Below are 17,710 nucleotides of genomic sequence, written 5' to 3' on the forward strand. Positions count from 1 at the left end.
ATTGCCCAAATAGTACTATGAATTCTATGTGGGTTTTCTTCATGTAAGCTGCTCTGAACAAAATAATTCTATTTTTACTTTGAGTTACCAGTGATCATCCTTATAAATGCATTTCATCAAGATACAGGTGAGGTGTAGATACGTCCTCAACATCTCTAGTTTTTCAATAGTCTCTTCAGCACAGTTATAAGAGAAGCATCCCCATTTTGGAGCTTGGTATGTAATACTCAGAGACAGAAATAAAATAGTTGTGGCAAAGACTGAAAATGCTATATTCTAGTTTACCCTTTTCAGTGGTATACTTCATGCTCTTCAGCAGAATACCTAAGCAGCTGCAGTCTTCCCTAAAGACAAGTTCTCTCAAAGTCTTTTGAATTCTTCTGTAAGGCTTATGGATTTTTCTTCCCTCTATGAGAACATTTAAAGATTTGGCTAAATTATTGGATATTGTTGAAGATTTTGGTTTTTTTAATATATAGCTTCTTTCCCATTTGGAGATATTATTTGTTTAATTAAATGCTTAGAGATTTCTGTTATGTTCATGCAACCAGCACAAGAACAACTTTCCCTTATCAACAGCTGCCTTTTTGAGAGCCCATCTTGATCAATATGCATCAAAACAAAATGGGTGAATGTTTTCATGAAACCATTCAATACTAAGCAAGTCCTCGTGTAAATGACTTCGGCATTCACAGCTGATCATCTCTTGCTTCTTTGATCCTTCCATTGCTCTTTACAAATTCTGGGGTGTTGCAAAATGCTTGTGACAGACAGAAAAGGATAGAAACCTCCCAGATATGAAGGTTAAGGTTTTTTAAGTCTGTAGGCTTCAATTTCCAAGCCCATGTACAGATATTTAAGTAAATAGTGCTCAGTCTTAGACGTGCCAGGTATTTACACTTCCTGATTGTCAGTGAAGTAGGGGAATATTCAAGATGCCTGAAAAGCAGACTATTTTAATTAAATATTTGAACCATAGTTTGGGTTCCCAATGTTAATCATAAGCATAAATACAAAGGACAGTAGTAAAAGAACACTCCCCTGCCTGCTGTTATCTGAACTCCCCATCAAAAGCAGTCCTGTGGATGCAAAATTACAAGTGTTATTTTTAAAACTTTCTAAAATTGATCAGGCCAATGTTGTGGTCCAGAATGAATCAAAGTCCAACATTTTCTTTATTCTTTCTAGTATTTTTATTGTAACTTTTATTGAGTCTTTGTGAGGTCCTTACATACTATCTTATCCTTCTTAGCACATGAATAATTTCATGACTTTGTAAAGACCTAGAGATGAATTAAATTTGAGATGAAAGGAAAAGAGATTAATAGTGAAAAGGAAAAAGCTTTCTCCTTTTGTGAGTTGGAAAAAAGTGACTCAAATACTACAAATTCACTGCTAGGGCTTTTCTGAGGAGTATTTATGATCACTGATGTTTATAAGCCAAGACATTTTTGTAAAAACCTTATGTATATAAGGGATAGTTTTATGCAAGTAAGGAACATATCCTTAATGACTCATCTCCAGGTTTTATTTTTAGAGCAGTGCCACAATATTTTAGTATAATTTATTAAAAATTTAATATGCTGTTAGCTCTCAAGTTGTAAATGAAGCATGTAGGAGGAGAGGGATTACTACTGTACAGCTCCTGCAACAAGGAATAATTATAGTCCTAGAATAAGAAGGGTGTGGAAAAATACTGTGTAATAAGTTCTGTGTAGTTTTTCCTTTCAGTGACTGACTGATTCAGTTTTAAAAACTGCATATTTTTAAGCTCCTGCTGGATGTTTATAACCAGCCATGAGAGTGGTCTACAGAGAGAAGGGCTGGTTAGAGTCTTAGAGGGCTCATCTGTGGTTCCTCACAGCTGTAGCTCTGAGAATCTACAATAGAATCACTCCCACCTTGTCTAAGAGAGCAGCCTTGAGGGGACATATTTTCAAAAGGACACTGAAAAAACTGGAATTAGTTCTTTTTCTGGCTCCAGTTCTGTAAATTGGGGTTTGTTTGGTTTTTATATTGTATTTACTATTCCTAGCTGAAATTTGGAACTTTTTTGAGTCTGTGTGCTGTTTTTAAAGACTATCTATCCCAGGGAGCTTGAAGACAAGGTGGCCAAAGGCGGAGTGAAAGAGCTGGTGAAATGACCTGGTTTGTCAGAAAAGGCTCAGGAAAAGAAATATGTCTTCTCCTGGTTCCTACATGAATGTCTTATTCACACTGGATCAGTGCTGTTTGTGCACCTCATCCTGATCCTTAGAAGTTCAAAGGGATCTGTCAGGCTTCAGTTCTCTTGAGTGCTGAGGAGTATTTCAAGGACACAGAGTTCATTTATATACCCTTGTTCATCCCACTTTACAACTTCCATCTGTTTTGAAAAACTAAAATTTTACTTTATATCCAAACTAGTTCAATTTGGATCCTCTATGCACTAAAAATTGACATATATTTTGGTTTAGCTTTTTCATTGGGTTTTTTGTTGTTTGGGTTTTTTTTTTAATTTTCATTGGGTAAATGATAAATAATGTATTGTGCTTTGACAAATCCTGCAAGGATTTTGAAAATTTCTTATAACTCTAGTTATAAGATCAAGAATAATTTTGTTACAGTGAGAAAGAAAATTCCAATCCTTTTAATTTGTCCTTTGTAATTACTTACGACAGTGCCTCAAAGGAGCCAAGCTAGCTGGCTCTTGACCAGAGACTAGTCATAACCTCACTTCAAACTGTAGATCTCTGAAGAGGCTGAACCTTAGTCTTCTTCAGAAAACATCTTTCAACCTGTGAATATCTACTGCTGGCTACTTAAAAACAAACTACTAAACTGCCTTAAAGTGGTTAACCTCAGTATGTCAAACATAGACAAGTGATTTCTCTGACACATGGTTTCAATATGTGGCCTGTGTGAACTCCAGTATTATGTTTTCTCAGCAGCTAAAATTTTTTCCTGAACCTCACCAAGCAACTACAGAAGAAAAAACCCTTACAGAACAGTGTTACTTTTAAAGTTTAGCAGAGTTGATAGACATCCTGCCAAACAAATCCTCTCTGTGTGGAGCATAGGTGTGCTTTTGAACTTCAGGCTGTTCCCTTATTCTGATAGGGTGGCAGGAAGATTATTAGGCAAACTGATGCTCCTTTTCTCTTTTACTATGAACCAGAGTACCCACAAAGTGGCAGACACAATCGAGGCTGCTGATCCGTGAAACTGTCCTCCTATCTATTTGCTCATCCTATAGGAGGCTGAGAACCTGACACTTCCTAATAAGTAATGGGTTATTCTGTTATTACAGTTCAATTAGCACATTTATCCTAATTATTTAATATTTGTACTGTGATTTGAAAACATAACTAACTACAGATGTTAGTTGTTGGTGTATGACATGGACTCAGCCATTCATTTTGTTATCATTATGCAGCAACTTGAAGGAAATACTGGCCAAAAGAAGAAGGGAAACAAGGCAGTGGTTGGTACTTCTGCACAGACAAAGGAAGGTCTCATGAAATAATCCATAGTTTCGATGTTGGTAATATTTTACCAGTAGCAAATCTTTAATTGCAAGGAAGATTGCAAAGATTGTAAAGCTTCTTGAATGAAATGCTGAGCAACTAGGCAGCTTGGGAGACCTACTTTTGGCCTTTCAGTGCTTTAAAGGGGGTTTATAAGAAAGGTGAGAACAAACTTTTTAGTAGGGCCAGTTGTGACAGGACTATTGGTAGGTATTTTAATCTAAAATAAGGTAGGTTCAGATAAGGTAGAAGGAGTAAGTTCTTCACAATGAGTGTGATAAAACACTGGCACAGGTTGCCCAGAGAGGTGATGGATGTGCCATCCCTGGGAACATTCAAGGTCAGGTTGGCTCTGAACAACCTGATCTAGTTGAAGATATCCCTGATCATGGCAAGGCAGTTGGACTACATGACCTTTAAAGGTCTTTTCCAACCCAAACCATTCTGTGATTGCTATGACATCACCAAGTATATCTGAAGCTCTGTACCACTTTGCACTCTTAAATCTTGAATTCCTGACCCATTCAGCATTTCCACTGAAGTAATAAGAAATCAAAAGCAAGATAGCCTACAGTGTCAGAAGACAGATGTAGCAGGTTTTTTATTGGCTGATAATAATTACACAGCAACAGAAAACCTAAGGGGGAAAAAAGGTAAGTAAAAAAGGTAGGATTTTTCCTTCTATTGGTTAATGTGGAAAAATAACAACCCATAATGATTATGGTTAATGAATGGAGAGGAAGGAAGGCTTCAAATCTTCAGCAAGCAACAGTACCTTGGATAAGGCACTGAACTGGAAGGGACCTGGGTTGCGAGCTGTTTCTGGATCTGCACTTCCAAGACTCAATTTCTCTTGGAGTAACCCCACCAACATCCCTACAAACGTAGGGATAAACCCTAACTCAGCAGTGGGGGTCTCTTCCAGCCAGGTTCAAACCTGTAAGACTTGCCCTGGCAGCACACGAGCCCCGGTGTAAATGATGGGTAAAACACCACCAGAACGGCAAACCGCTCGTAGCAGGGGGCCCGTGTGGAGAGAACGGCCGTGGCAGCCACCTGTGATTCCACTGTAACGCCGTACCCCTGTCAGCATCTTCTGCCGTGCATTTAACCTTCCCAGCCCGGCCCCGCCAAACGCCGGTGCAATTACGGCCAATCCCCCTCCCCTCCCCGCGCCGGTAAAACCCTGCCCCTCATCCCCCGACAGCACAGCCGCTGCCGCAGCCGCTCATTTACATTCGCTGCCTCTCCCGACGCCGCTCCGCACCCCGCGGCGGGGCCGCCGCCGCCTCCCCCGCCCTGTCGCAGCCAGGGACCCTTCTCGGGGAGGCCGGGCCGGCGGGAGCCCCGCCCGCAGCGGCGGCAGCGCCGGGCGGGCAGCGCCGGGCGGGCAGCGCCGGGCGGGCAGCGCCGGGCGGGCAGCGCCGGGCGGGCAGCAGCCCTCCGCCGTGGAGGTGCGCGCAGCGGTAAGCGGAGGCAGCGCCCGGCTCCTTCTTCCCGGGGCGGGGGTTGCGGGGCTCGGCTCGGCTCGGCTCGACTGCGCGGCACAAGCCCCGGAGGAAGGGATGGCAGAGGGGTGAGGGATGGGGCTCCGCTTCCGAGGGGCGTTTGCTTGTCGGTTTTCTTCTTGCTCTTATTTTCTGAGGTGTGATCTGGAGCGGCGGCTGCCTGATGGTTTGCGCTGATAGTTAAGGAGCATAGCGTTGTAGCTGTCCTTCTGCAGCGCAGTGGGCTCGGTTGTATGTGAATAAGCAGTTTCGGGGGCAGGCACGTAGTGGAAATCGCGTGTGGGTTATTTCCACTCTTTTCGAATGGGTGGGAGCTGCGAGGGAAGGTGACATTCGTATCTATCATTACATGAAAAGCATCATATCTCTGGTGGAAGGCAAGATTTTTGTTTTTTTCTTTTGTAGCAGGAACTACAAGGTGATTGTCACGACCAGTTTGCAGAGATGTGTATTGGTAATATACAGCCAAAGGCACGAGACTGCTCCATGTCATCATGAACTGGGAGCCTGTGGCTGGCATGTTGTATTTAAAGTAGAACACTGCATGTAAGACAGCATCCCTTTCTAAACATGCCTTGAGGTGTAACCACTGGAAAAGCCTGTTGTAGTACTGTGGGAGGCAGTACCTCTTATGTAGGCAGTTTCTCCCAAATAGTAGGAGGGGCCAGATGACTGTTTCGGGAAAATATTTTAAAGCATAGATTGAGTAAATGTGTTGTAAAAGAAATGAAAAAAACAGTGAATAAGTAATAAAGGATTTAACTGACTTATATGGGGAAAATTGGGAAGGAAAGTGAAGTATTCTATGAATAATGGCCTTGCTTGTGCAGCAGAACTACTAAATATATACTGTATCAGAGAAATTCACCTCTCAACTGCAGAAAGCAGTCAGGCATTCAAGGTCTGTGAAGGGAGTCCTTTATGTGGAGAGGCTGCTGTGGAAAAATCTGCTAATTAAAGCAAGTAGGATCAGTTCCTCCTTATCCTATTGACAATTTAATGTTTAAAAATGACTCTTTGACTGCCTCGGGAGGTAAATCAGCAATGGGAATGTGCTTCTGATGAATGAGGGTGTCATTTTACAGCTGGTCTTTTCTTTTGCAGAGATGGGCGAGGGGAAGGTGTGCAAACTAGTAGATTAAGGAATGCAATTTTAAAGAAACATTTTTTTTAAAAGCTGTCATTTTCTCCTAATGCTTTGCAGTGCTGCTTCTGGAAGGTGGATGCAACTGTTCAAATTTGTATAAAGTTCTGACTTACATTTGCAGAGTGATTTTAACTAGATAAATTGCAGGAATAGTGAACTATATAGTAACAGTGACACTACTTGTATCTGAAGATATTCTAGTGACTTAAAAACTCCACGAATTAGACCTAAATCTACACATGCAAGCAGTTGGCTATTACCTGCTATGCTGTTGTCCCAGAGTGACCTATTCCCCTTTATGTGTCAGCCTTACTGGAAGCAATAATCATAAAGTAATCTTTGATGCAGATGCAGTGAAGTTATTATGCTAAATTTCTTGCCAGCTATTCTGAATGTGGTAGACCATGCTAATCTACTCTGCGAACACCAGCTATTCCTTTAAAAAAATAGCTGGGGATTTGAAAACTGCAGAAACACCTTTAATCCTATTAGAACTGATGGAATTTGCTCTACCCTTGTAAACTGATGTTTTCTAGACTAATGCCAGGTATGGAATTGTTTGAACTTTAGTCTTTCCACTGGAGAGATTAAAGAAAGAGGGAAGGCAATTACAAGTGTTACAATGGTAGAGATGCAGTTATGGGATTCTATCCAGGAACTGTTTCATTTCTGCTAAGAAAACGGATGTGCGAATATAATGCTGAAATATCTGCAATAATGTGCATATATTAAAGACATTTTATGCATTGACACTGCCTTAAAAGTTTGAAAACACTGGGCATTCTTTCCTCTCCTGGCAACAGGAGGCAATATTCCTAAGTGCTTGTGCAGTAGCATCTGCTCTGGTGCTGCCTTCCATTGGAGGTCTTGCCAGGGCTGAGTTTTGCCTTAACAGATAAGCTGAATCAGCACAGATTACATTTCTTCACAGCCTGCATCTCCCCATAGCAAGAGTTCAGCTGAGCTGAATCCCTTGGTGGCCACACAACAGACGTCAGTTGCATCAGCAAACCCAACCAACACATGCTCCCAGCCAGCTCATTGGATTGTAAGTAAATCAGAGGTTTTGGTTGTGCTGTAAATTGAATTAATCAATAGCCAGGTAAATAGAGGCAATTAATGTACACATAAGTTATAGCGTATGTATTTGCAAATTATTTATTCTCCTAAGAGTTAGTGGATCTGTATATAAACTTTCCCTGAATTGTTCTATTACATCCTTGTTTGTGTAAAACATGAACTGGTATGCCTGGCTGTGTTAACTAAATAACTGAGTGAATTAATAGCCTACAAATGATTGTTTTTTTGTGGATAGTTACTGTGTTTTTGCATCCAAAACTCAGCTGTGTCGTGGAGCACAATTAAAGACAAAGTAGTGTCTATGACAGATCTCCTTGGAGGGATAGGGTGCAATTTTAGACTGTGGTACTGAAGACATTAAACTTAACAGAAATTAAAGTGAACCAAAAACTATCTTGTTATTCCCTGAATTATTCCAAGGAAACCACTAGACAGCACAGTTACTGTGGGGTAACTGCAAATGACTCATCTGGAAGCATGTGCTGGCCACAGTAAATATACAAAATAGGAAGAATGAAAATCTCTTAAGTTTCTAACTTAATATCTGAAAGCTTCACAGTTGACTCTCTTGTTTGACTGCAGACTGAATTATTCTTCAGAAGAAACAGGAGTGAGCCTAAGTTGTAATTTTGGGCCTGCGTTGTAGTCAGTTGTAAATAAATCTTCTCAAACTTTGAGTTTGAGATACTGGAACTCAGAATGTTGAGATTAGACATCTTCCCAACTGATGATCAGAACATGATAATTATTGCAATAAGGAGTGATGGGTGTAGGAAATAATGACCCATCTCTTGCTCGTGGCTGATGAAGGAGATGGGTTATGCAGAACCTATCTGGCAAGAACGTGATACTTCTCTGCTTGACGCTGGGTAATCCTTGCCACTGATGATGATATATGCAATCCATAGATAAAGCTCTCATTGTGACCTTTGGTTTGCTGTAGCATTCCCTGAAAGAAGTGTACGAGCTGGCACATTCACGAGTTTCCCTTTGGAAAGCTCCCTGAAGCACTGGGTAAGGGTCCAACTTGTTCTGTATTATGGTGATGAATTCTCTATGCTCTCTCATCATTCTTTCTGCATCAGAAAGCAGGTTTTGTCCTGTGTGCTGGGAGGCTGAGGAAAAGATTTGCTCACTAAAATGGCCTTGGCAGTCACCATTTGGAAACATGATATAAAGGGCAAGACATAATGTAATGCCACAAGTGGGCAATGCATTAAATGTTGAAAGTAGAAGTACTGATCTTTCTGAAAGCAGCAGTGACCACTGGAGCTTTTCTCCTAAGAAAAGCACAAAAGGAACTTTGTGATTCTTAGAGTAAGGATCATCTCTAACATCCAGGTAAATTTTCAAAGTAGTTTCTTCATCAGTCCATTCCATCCATGAAGTGTGGAGACCTCAGCTGAAATTCTTGTACCACTGATCAGGATATTTTTTTCACTTATACAGGTTAGTAGCATACTATGGTCAACTTATTAAAATAAAGTTTAAGTAAGTTAGGGGACAGGGCTCTGTTCACAGCCTCATAAAAAGGCTGAGGTTACAGGGACCTGTGAAGGTTGTGTGGTCCAACTCTCTGCTCAAAGCACTAGAACAGGTTGCACAGGACTGCATGCAGTTGAGTTTTGTAATGTCTCCAGTCTCCAGGGTTGGAGATGCCAATGCCTCTCTGGGTCACCTCAACCTCATGGTGAGAGTTTTCTTCTATTTAAATGGAATTGCTTGTGTTTTGGTGTTTTGGTTTGTGCCTGTTTCATCTTGTTCTTTCAATGAGGCCCTGAGAAGAGCCTGACTTCATTTCTTTACTGTCCCTTCTTTGTCACATGGGTGTGCTTCTTGTTTGTGGTCAACTTGTTATCCATTGAGGGTCCCAGGTCTTCCTCTGCAAAGCTGTTCTGCCAAGCAGTTGGCCTTCAGTGTCTGCTGGTACAAAAGGAGAGAGAGGGCTAAACAGAAAGATGGGAAGAAGAGAAAATGAGGAAGGGAAAAGAGCAGGATGTGTGGTGTGGGGCTTGTGGGAGTGTACAGGGGAATGTAGGCATCTGGAGACATTGCTGGTTGCAAGAGTCTGGTTTACCTCAGCCTCATTATAGTGCTGCTGGGGGAAGACCGCATGTCAATCCACAAGTGCTCCTGTGCCTGGCAATTTAAGCAGGATTTAAGACATCCTGTAGTTATAAACAATTACATTAATATAAATCAAAAAGGATCTGTGAGGTTTTTGTCTGAGGTTTGGTAAATACACTTCCAGGGCAGCCAGGACATTTTTAACAGGCTTTGCAATGGTATAAAGTCTTGCAGTTTTTGTATGATTTAGCAAAAGGTCTGGCTGGGCAGCTCACTTTGCCTTATTAAGCTCTGTCTATTAGGGCAGACTTTTCCAGGAAGGGCTTTTAAGTACCACAGTGCCTTAAAGGAACAAGCATAGTTTTATGACAAGACAGTAGTACATGTTAACTAAACATGGGGGAATCTGTGGTGGAAGAAGCTGCCATTCAAAGTCACTCAAAGGATCACTGTAATCCAGTGGTAGTCCTCTAGAATAGATGATGCAGGACTGAATTTAGGAGTCCCTTATGATGGTCCTAAAATGGAGGTTGTGCAATAAGATTAATTCTAGTGTTTTGTAACACATGTATGCATGTACATTTGAGAATATAACTCCTTGATATCTGGAAATCATACAGGTGTATTGGGAATCTTTCATAGTTTAGAAGTAGTTGCAGCTGTGTCCTTATTAGTCCATATTCACATCCATTATAAATAGGTCACTCAAAGTCAATGGAGCAGTACCTGTCTGCCCTTTGTACTTCGCTTTTTTTCTTCCAGAAGATTGAAAGTCACATGAGAAACACAAAGTACAGCTTTCCTTTTCAAAGACTCCAGAGCTCTGATCCATGTGATTCGTGCTAAGCTGTTAAAACAATGGTTTATAGCACATTCTTCAACTTCAGATTACAGAGGTACAGGTAGAATACTCTGTGCATAAACACGCACAGAAAAACTAAGATCAGCTTATCACATGGTAAGATTTTAGGAGGTAGAACTAAGTGGAGCTGAGAGAAATGCACCCACTTTCACATAGTGATAATGCTCAGCCTTAGTTTTTGTACCTCTGTAGATTGACAGTGTAACTGAAATCAGGGCAGTTGCTAATCAAGATGTGTGTTATCTCTCAAACAATTCCCCTTGCTTTAGTTTCTGAGTAAATAGTTAAAGGTTTGTCATGTAATCAGACACTTGAAGTCACACTAGCAGTTTGGTTAGTTAACCTGCACTTTTTATAGTTCATGTACTGTCTGTCATAATGTAGGAAAACACTGAAATAATGACAGGATTATATACAAAGGAATAGAAACAGTATATGTCCAAGGTTTGAATACAAAACAGTATTGTAGCATTCTGTTTATAGTGGTAGATTCAAGGGAATCTCCTATTGATTGCTGTTTCTGTCAGCATTTGAGCAGGGCCTGTGCATCATGAAGGTAATTAATCTCAGTGCTAAACCAAGAAAAAAACCCCTAGTTTTAGACCGCTTCTCACTCTTAATATTGCTTGCTGCTGTTGGCTAATTCCTATTTGTTATTCAGTGTAGACTGCCTCATATCTATCCCTGCAGTCACATAAATAACATGAGTGCATACAGAGAGTCCATATTCTATAGGAATTGATCGCCTTCTCACTGAGGTGGTTGCCTGTGTAGTGCCACAAAGACTTGTTGCCTCCCTCTCCTGACCTACAGACTCTTGTCCATCCAACAGGTTGAGATAGCAGGAGAGTTCAGTGTTTTAAGACCAGATTTACTTATTTGAAGATATTTGATATTACATTGGACTTTGATTCTGAAGAGTGATACAGCACTATGGCAAAATCACAGCATAAGCATTGTACCATAATTGTAATATGTAGTGGAATTGCAATACAAACTACTTCCCTGTGCCAGTCTCTGCATGCTCCACTGTCATGAAGGTGGAGGATTTGCTCTAATTAGAGAGGTCCAATCCCATGAATTGAAAAAAAATTATAGCCTGGAAGTGTTCAGATAACCTGCATAGTGTGGCATTTTCTGTATTTTTTGCTAGCAGTTTGTATTGTGATGTTTAATTTGCAAGTGTATGTTGTATTTTTTCTCATATTAAGTCATAACTGTCATTTTATCCAATACTTCTGAAGGACAAGTCCTTTACTTCATTGCAATCAAGTCCTGACACTTGTTGGGAGTAAAAGGAGAACCTGCATAATGGCATAATTTTGGTTGTTACTTGGAGATTCAGAGTCAAGGACTGCAGGGTAGCTGTGTGCGACCTTTCACATCTAAGATGTTTGCATGGAGAAGAAGGCACTGCTCCCTTGACACATCTCCCAGGATCAAGGCTTTTTCTGGCTCTATTGGGAGTTTCAGGTTTAAATAGCAATTAAATCAGATGTAGCCAATGTGCCATCAGTATGTGACATGCCAGCCCTGCCATGTAGGGGCAGGGTAGCTTTGTGTGCCATACTTCATGGTGGGAGTTCACAGCAGGATGTAAGCTTACGAGTGCTTAATGTGCTATAAAGTGTCATCACTGATGATTTTTAGGCATTCTGATTGAAGTGACTTAATTATCAATTTTCCACAGTAAAAAAGGGAGACAGGGAGCAGCCTACATAAGATGTGTGTGTGCTACAAACCACACATACATAAGGCCATACTGACCTTTGAAATACTCATAAACAGTTTCTGTGGAGAGCAGAGGCATCTCTTAAGCAGCAGGAGCCAAAACGTGGGAAGCAGCAAATGTGCATCCCATTTTCTGTGCCGTGGTGCTGGAGCCAGTGGTGTCTGGTGAAATCTCATAATGAAACAGTTGTTTTAGCAGTTGAGTACAGCTCAGCAAAGCAGCTCTTGAACTAACATGGAATGCCTGTCTGCCAGTAAACAGATAATTACACTCTGCTGTTTAATTGAACTTTCGTGAAAACTGAAATATGTTTCTGTAAAATCCACCGTGAAAATGTGTTCTGCTTGTGGATCCTGCATATAGGATTCAAGATACTGGGAGTGGGGAGTGGTATCTCTCAGGTATAGAAGTAGCACTATATGCAGTGGGGAGTCAAACATATGGTGAGATTAGCTAATTTTGTTAGAACACGGTGCTAATAACACCAAGGTCATGGATTTGGTCCCTGTATGGGCCATTCACTTAAGAGTTGGCCTTGATGATCCAAGTGTGTCCCTTCCAACTCAGAATATTCTGTGATATTATCTGTGATACAGAAGTGACTCCCTCATAGCTTTCACAGAGGAAAACTGTATTGCATAAGCAGAGAACCTGTTGCTTGGTTTTCAGAGGTCCTTTTGATTTGGATGACCAAATTTAGATACCTGGAAGGCACTGAAGCTGTAGATACACTTGAGGAATCTCACTGTGATTCCCTGAATAGTTCTAAAAAAAGGTAAAAATCTCTCTGACTGAATTTTCTTACTGTCCCACTGATTTACTCTGGTCCTGAGAATAGTGGCCAAAGTCACTTTTTTGGAAGGTTTTTCTTTTTTGTTACCTTAATTGCTGAACATAAATCTTGGCCATTGTGTCAACCTCCAGTTTCTCAGAGTTGAGTCATTCCTATTCCTGAACTAGTATTTAAATTTAGCTTAGTCTCTTTTCACAAGATTCAACCTGAAACAGATAAATTGATAAAGAAATTGACAATTCAGAGTTGTAAGTTATGGCATGTTTTTTGTAAAGTGTTTGAATTTCGTAAAATAGGCATGTTGTCAAATATATAAGATATACACGTGTGGAATGTGATAGTCTGGAAAGTCTGCAAAGAAATTCTAAAGAGTCTTCTACTTATATTCTCAAAAATCAATAACCTACAGAAATGTTGTGGTCTGTAATCCATTACACTGAAAGCTCTGGAGAGCAATAGGAGCCACATGGAACAGAGCCATATGTATTTAAATTGAATGCCTTATAAAATAGAGATGAATAAACATCTTGGAATAATACACCCATTTCTGTAAATTTACAGGTTGCAGCAGCTGACAGACTGAAAATAAGAAAACGAGAAGCTGGAAGATTTCCTTTTACCAGGAAGATCCGAACCAATGGACTGTATGGATATAGATATGTTTGAAGGTATCTGCTCTTCTTATTACAAGGTAAGGCACAAAAGTATTTCTCTGCTGTTTTTTTCTCGTCAGTGCAGTGCAGCTCTCTTTTGTAGCACTGCCCAAGGTGGTGATGGAAGTGTTCTCCAAAGCTTGTTCAGTCTAGTGGTTCACTGCTAGTAGCTGTGGCCTGTTATTAATAATAATGCATAAATGGATGATATGCAGACCCAAAAAGGCCTCAGCTTTCAAAAGGAAGGGACAAATGAGGATCCTTGGGGCCTGCGAAATTCAAAATTTTGTTATGTGAAGTATCTGTTCAGATAGCTCTACAGATTGTCTATTTTTAGTTTGTGCTAAGACCTTCCAACTCAACTAAGATCTTTTTTTTTTATGTGGTTATTAATTACTGTAGATTGAAGTAGACTTGAAACTTGCACTTCTTAGTGTAACAGCTAATCAGGAGAAGAAGTCTCTAAACTGGATGCCAGAAAATGTCTGTCATTGGAGATACAAGTTATGCCATTTTCTTCATAGAGTTTTATTGTTCTTTCACTTACACTGTTGCTATATGGTTTGTTTACAAAATCTGCTGCATTTTCTTTTTTTTTTTTCTTCTGTCAAAATAACTACTTACTGGTCTAAGCTGAGGATGGTGGAGAACTCAATACACTTTCTGGGCATCTTTTGCCTGATGCCTGGATATACTGTCACTTATTCCGAATGTTTCTTTTACTGAGTTGTTTCCAGGGAAGGTGCAAAACATAGACTTTCAAAAAATTACTTGGAACTGTAGAAACACTTGAGAAACACATGAACTGAACTTGTTTTAAAGTAAAATTTCTTATTTTCAAGATGATGTAGTTCTGCATGGCTGGGGAATGGCTATGTGGGACTTCTTTCTATTTTAACAATTCTGATCATCACAAGTTTGCTACAGAGCAAATGTAAAACCATACCAGCTCTGTGTTACTCAGAAGCTCAAATAAGGCAGCTGTGAGGTTGCAAAAAGAAGCTCTTACAACTGGACTTCCCTGGTAACCCAGAAAGGCTAAAGAGAGGACTTTCCCCTAAAGTCAGTGTGAACTTCATTTCTCCATTTTCACCAGCCAGTGAAAGTGGTAAGGGAACAATGCAGTGCACTGCCATTGCTTCTATTCTGAGTGGAAATGCTGACCACCGGAGTTATCAGCCATTTTCACAAGCATGAGACAACCACTCTCATCCTTCTCTTGTGGAAGGACTGAATTGAAGAAATCCCAAGGTGGGGAACGTAACAGACTCTGGCACTGCATCCTGTAGAAATAGGAGGGGCTCCCTTGTATGCTGAAATAGCAGGAATGAAATGTATGAAGTGTTCAGAAAATGCAAAGATAAGCAATAGCAAATACAACAAGGGAAAGCACATTCAAACCCTTGAGTATGTGGAACATTCCAGTAACTTTCCATATTTGTTACGAAGTAATGTACATAGACCATAAAACCCTTTAAGATCTGGTCTAGAAAGGAGAAACTTCTCTAGAGAGTTTTATTTCCCCCACTAGATGTTTGTGTAATCCCTGGTGTCCACATACAAATGCTCCAGTGCAGTCTGGATTGCCAGAAGTTATGGCCAGCTCCCATAGGTATAAATGCCTGCCTGGTCTGTGCTTTGAACACCTTTACGTGGGGTGTTCACCAGTGGGGAGGGGAATTGCAGCTCTGGTTCTGCACATGTGAAATCACAATACCCTTTACTGTTGCCACCTTGCCTGGTTTAATCATGCCCTTCTCTGAATGGGAGCTTCAGAGCTTGCGCTTCTTGGCATGGCAGGGAGCCCAGGCTTGGACAGGGCCTCTGGCTGTTGCGTGGCTAGTAATCCTTCCAAATAGGATTTGCATTCTTGCAGCAGCCATTCTGGGGTTAGAGAATGGATAAATGAAGGCAAATTCTGCTTACACAGACATAGCTCAAGCCCAGCCATTCAGAACACAAGCTGATGACAGACTGAGTTGCACACAAATTGAGTACTTTCTGAAAAGAACTGGTACTAGTGGCTAAGAAAAATGTACAGGGTCAGAGTGTTCTGCAGTGTCTTAGTTAACTGGATTTATAGGCACTGCTTCACAGCAGAAACGTTGTTAGAGCCCCAGAGTTGCTTTGTTAATTTTCATTTGCCAAAGGCTGTTGTCCCTGTGGAGTTGCTGTGTGGAAATGTGAGCTTGCAACCCAGCTACCTCTGTGTATGGGCTTGGGCCTCACTTGAAACTTCATTGCCCTTTCAGTGCTGTGCACCTTCTGCTTTAAAGCACCCGAGATGCTCTACTGCAGTGACTCTTGTATTTGGGATGGTAGCCTGCAGCTGCAGGGGAGAATAAATAACTGGTAGTAGTAGTGGCTAAAATCAAAGCCAGACTCTGAATCCCTGAGCTTATAAATTGTGGTTTATTTGTGGGCATGATTCTTGATAGCCTTCTGGGTATGTTTACCCTTTTTTGGCTGAGAAATCATTGAACACCAAACAAAGCTTAGAAAGTGAAGGAACAAGCTGCCTTCTGGTTCATGCCCTATACCAATATTCTGATATTAACAGAAGATATGTGAGTTTCAATTAATATGTTTCAGCAATCTGAGTGTTAGATGAAAGCCTGAAGAAGAAGCATCTGAAAACCTCTAGGAAGTCATGTATTAGAGAAGTTCAAAACTGAATAAAATTTTTCTTCAACTCATCCAAATGTTTTGTAGCTCTTGTTTTTTTGGTGTGTGTGTTTTGGTTTGGTGTTTTTTCCTCCCCTCTGCAGAATATAGGAATGTGTTTTTTCTCTATATTGAAGCACTGGTAACTTATAATTGAAGCATCTGTTTTCAGACTTCAGGTTAGCTGAATCAAAATGAGTTCATTTTTCTGGGAGTTCTCAGTTCAGTGAAAGATTTCCTTATAGTTAAATAAAATAAATTTATTTTGCTTATGACTTAGTCCTGTCTTTCTCTTTTCTCATGCACTGAATTTTATGTTCTATTCTATACTTTTCTAGTACTGCTAAGGGGCCCCAGGCCTTGATGAGGCCTCAGTTGTGTCATGTACCTTGATGGGTCCCAAATAAATTGCAAATGCATCTTTCTGTAAAGAATGTACGATCAAAGATGCAAGAAAGATTAGCCGGGTCTGACCCAGGAGCACAGGGACAGCGAGGCATTGTTCATCAGCATGGTAAGCAGTGGCTTCAAGAACCTGCAGGCAGCCATTTACATACATGGCTCTATAGCCTTGAGGTGATTGTGTTTTAAGGTGGTAGAGAATCAGAGCATTTCATCCATGCAAGTGGAGAAGGATCTGAAGAATTGCCCATCATGTCACTATAGTACTCCCTCTACACTGTTTTGATTTGAATAAGAGCAGTTTGATTTAAATCCACTTGGAAATGGGAGCAGCTTCTTGGCAGTGGGGGAAGCCTTTTCCTTTTTGGATGTGAATGTGACATAGAGCTTGCCTGTCCTGCTGTGTAATTTGTCCTGACATTTGCTGGCACAGTAAGTTCTTACTAATGGCAGTGACACTTGCCCTGTGTGACATAATTCGGAAGACTTTTTTTATAATACTTCCACTTGAACTGAAAGCAGCCAAACTGTCTTTTCTAATTTCAGCTCTCTAGATCGCTTGTCCCCGATGACAAGTTCTGCTTTGCAGTGTTTCCCAGTGCTGCCTGAAGTAAAAAGATGAGATAGCAGCTAGCAATCCAAGGCTTTTCCCCTGTCTCTACTAGAAGTCATAGATCCTTGATGAGCTAAATCCTGAAGGAGTTAGCTTCAGAAGGTAGTCCTTCTAAAGCAGACATTAAGATACAGAAGTACAACAGAACCATCTAATAATAAGGTGTGTTTGTTCTTGCCTGTGTTTATTGGTACAAACACTGACGCTAGTCACAGAATATTGTATTCAAAGCTCATCAAAAGGAAAAGGTTATGAAGCAAGATCAGAGTCTAAACAATCAAAAAAATGCTTTTCCTCTAGTTTTGTTGTGGGAATTGTTACAATTTTGTTTGTAATTTGTTTCTGTAAAGAGTATTCAGTAGTCATCAGTAAAGAATATGCGAACACTTGTTGCTATTTAGTCATCTATTCAAGCAGCTTGTGAGATATGGCAATTCTTTCTTGATGACTAGATGGGAAATATGGTTGTTTTGATAATGTTTTGTTCATGTTGATGCCATTTAATATGCCTAAACCACTGCACTTGATGATTTGGCCCTGACAAGTTTGATTACTTTTTCTAACAGTAAATAATAACATATCTTTTGGAGTGGGAGGAGACTGTTGTGTATAGTGGGGGTGAAAAATCCTGTGGGTGCAGTTAAATGCTGTCAAGTGTGGTGGGGAATTCACCAGTTAAGTGG

The 17,710-nt window shown here is 40.6% G+C and overlaps 1 protein-coding gene across 3 annotated transcripts in view; it reads left to right on the forward strand.

Moving 5' to 3' along the window:
* The first annotated feature begins 4,895 nt into the window (after positions 1–4,895).
* The window catches only part of TMEM108 (transmembrane protein 108), a 157,597-nt gene continuing 144,782 nt past the window's right edge, over positions 4,896–17,710 (forward strand). For 2 of the 3 annotated variants that reach the window (XM_071561229.1, XM_071561233.1), the window contains exons 1-3: positions 4,909–4,972; positions 7,093–7,209; positions 13,257–13,386. The gene's annotated coding sequence lies outside the window, so the exon portion shown is untranslated. Of the gene's footprint in view, positions 4,973–7,092; positions 7,210–13,256; positions 13,387–17,710 lie in introns of all 3 variants that reach the window. The other variant, XM_071561232.1, reaches the window with a different exon arrangement.

The sequence above is a fragment of the Pithys albifrons genome, chromosome 7 (assembly GCF_047495875.1).
Source record: "Pithys albifrons albifrons isolate INPA30051 chromosome 7, PitAlb_v1, whole genome shotgun sequence".
In the NCBI taxonomy this organism is placed as follows: domain Eukaryota; kingdom Metazoa; phylum Chordata; class Aves; order Passeriformes; family Thamnophilidae; genus Pithys; species Pithys albifrons.